The sequence below is a fragment of the Tiliqua scincoides genome, chromosome 4 (genome assembly GCF_035046505.1).
Source record: "Tiliqua scincoides isolate rTilSci1 chromosome 4, rTilSci1.hap2, whole genome shotgun sequence".
Lineage (NCBI taxonomy): Eukaryota > Metazoa > Chordata > Lepidosauria > Squamata > Scincidae > Tiliqua > Tiliqua scincoides.
In genome coordinates, this window is record NC_089824.1 from 63,145,743 (window position 1) to 63,148,638 (window position 2,896).

Consider the following 2,896-nt stretch of genomic DNA (forward strand, 5'->3'; position numbering starts at 1 on the left):
GTAGTGGGAGGGGGGAGAACAATTAAGAGATGAGTAAAAAAACTCAAATTTGCCAGGTGGCCACTGGGTGGGGCAAAAGTGCACATTTATATAGAAACAGACCTACAATTGAACACCACAGAATTCAGAGGTGTTTCTACATTCAGAACAATTTACTGAAGAATATTATGGCAATCAGTGGCCCAATCCTGTTGCCCACTTTCACCAACAGAACATGTGTTCCACTGGCATGTGCTGTTGCAAAAGTGCCAGAAAGCACTTTGTGACAGCACTTCTAGCAGCAACTGTTACCCTGCACATGCCTGATCTCATCTGATCTTGGAAGCTAAGCAGGGTCAGGCCTGGTTAGTACTTGGATGGGAGACCGCCTGGGAATACCAGGTGCTGTAGGCTTATACCATAGTCTTTTGAGACTGAAGGTTGCCAACTATTTTTTTTTTCTAGCTGGTGCGCTGGCAGGAATGTCAGAGCCTTCTTCTATGCTCTGACGATTGCAGGAATGCCCACTGGACCAGATAAGTCCAGTGCAGGGAAAGGAGAGGGCAGTGACAGGGGGTTGGTGGATGAATCAGGCCCAGGAGGGGGCAGGATTGCCAGCACAGACATTATAAAATAAAGTTTTATAGAATGGGCAGACATTATAACACAGAGTTCTAGATGTGTTTGTGATTTCTTTATCTCTATATGAATGCTAAAATACGATTACCACTACTCTGCCTGCCAAGCCTGAGATCCCCTTATCATAAATACAAACCAGAGCCAATGTTGCCTAAAATCTATTCTGAATGATTCATGTTCTCTCCTCTTTCCCTTTCCTCCAAATGACTACCAGCATCTGTGCTACCATGAAATGCACCCAGCATAAGTGTTCCTCCTCCTTGGTTATGCTTTTAAGATGTATTATTAAGTATGTCATAAGGTCAATGGTCAGGGTATTTAGTTTTCTATGAATCCCCCTCCAATGGCTAAAACATGAGCGAGAAGCAATAAAAAGCAGTCAGACGATAAATAAAAATGTGAGGAAATGGCAAATTTAGAGTTCTGATTGTTACATTTCCATGAGCAGAGAAGAAGCTCAAAGAGTATAAATTGTTACACTAAATGGAAGAGAAGGAGATATTTTCCTGGAAGAGAGGTGGTTACCAAATCTGATTTCTCGGCAGCAGCTTGAGATTCAAGCAAGATAAAGGGCCAGTCCTTGGTTGCCGCTTGTCACAGAAACTAAAGAGCTGGGTTTGCTCCACATCAGTCATGACAGAAAACTAAAAGGTATTTATCTCTCTCCAGTGGGGAAAGGAAGGGAAATAAACCCTCACATAAACACCAATAAAGGTTTTTGCCTGACAGCAAGTGATCTATCTGCTCCCTAACAGTTCTGCCATCCAATTTTCCCTCATGTTGAGGCAATTCTTGTCCTTATCAACTTCCTGGGCCTTATGTGCCGAGATACCACATACAAATCAACCACAGCACAAGAACTAAGAGGCAGGCCCTAAGAAAGGGACCAGTCACTTACAATCATGTGAGACAAATGGCTACTTTTGCTCCAGTTCCTAGTGATGAAGAAAGCCCACAATTAACAGAGGAACCTTTAAAGGACAGCAAATTGGTCAACTGTCATTCCCTCCTCCTCTCTATATCTGAGACCACATGCAACTATGCCTTAGGAGCATTTATGCCTCAGGTAAGCACCGTGGTTTTATATTTTGTGACCATTGTGCATAAAAAGTCCAAAAGTGACAAATTTGTGTGCTCCCTCTGCAAAAGGACACTTTTAATAGAGAGTGCCCTTTACTGATGAAGGAAAAAAAATGTGGAAGACATATCATTTTAGCACCAAAGATGATTTCAGAGAACAGGACTGAAAGTTGTAGGCATTCTGGTATCCCCTAAGGCTCAAAGTAGAATCGGTTGTGGGGAAGCTGTTTTTGTATGAAGTGAGCACACATGGTGGACCCATCTCCGCACAGCACAATGATGTGAGTGGGGCTGACCATGTGGGTTTTCGCATGGAATAGGCATTGACTGCATGAGAAAGACTCACAAAATCAGTCCTGTTTACGTCATTGCATCATTCAGATGTGGTTCTCTCACCTATGTGCAGTCTCCTCAGAGAAAAGTTTCTGTGCCTGAAAGACACCTCTCAGAAGGTTTGCTCAAATATTAAAGACCCTGCATGTTTAGAGTTCAGTTCTTTATCTGGGAAAAACAATATAATCCTTTGAGATTTTAACTTGAGAAGTTTCCTTCGAGCAAAGTTGTGTTTTGGAAATGTTACTTTGGTTCTTCTGAATTATAACTGATAGAAACGAATCAGTTCTGAGGTTCTGTTAGGTTGTCAGATGGGAAGGAAAGGCTACTGCTAGCAAGATCGGAGACAGAAATCCCACTGTAGCTGTGGGATTAATTGCACAGCCCTTGGGATCAATGCCAATTGCTTCTTTTACAGTATTACTTCTGTGTTCAAATATTTAACAAGCTGTTGTCAAAAGAAAACTAAGTATTAATTCAGGACTTAAAGTAAGCACGATAAAATATTCATAAGCACTAACATTAAAAAAAAACCACCTGAATGTAAAATGAGTAAGAAAGAATAAAATAAAGTTCAAGGTTTAGTTATGAAAAGCACAGTTACTCACTAACCCCACTAGATTTAAGCCAGTTCTTGCAATATAATCTTGCAAATGACTTCAGTGAGATGTAAATTTAACTCTCTGCACTTAGTAATTATGGGTATGATCCACAAATCACTTATACAAGAATACAACCATCTTAAAAGAATGGCTTCTTTGTATTTAAATAAATAGAATTTAGATAGATTGTGAGCAAGTACTCTAGCTAACCCTCCTGCAAAGTACATTTGATCTGGGCCTATAGCTGCTTGTTTATATTGATA

General features: G+C 40.7%; 1 pseudogene; it reads left to right on the top strand.

Annotated features, from left to right (window-relative positions):
* The first annotated feature begins 273 nt into the window (after nucleotides 1–273).
* On the top strand, nucleotides 274–393 carry LOC136650378 (5S ribosomal RNA; annotated as a pseudogene).
* The last annotated feature ends 2,503 nt before the right edge of the window (nucleotides 394–2,896 follow it).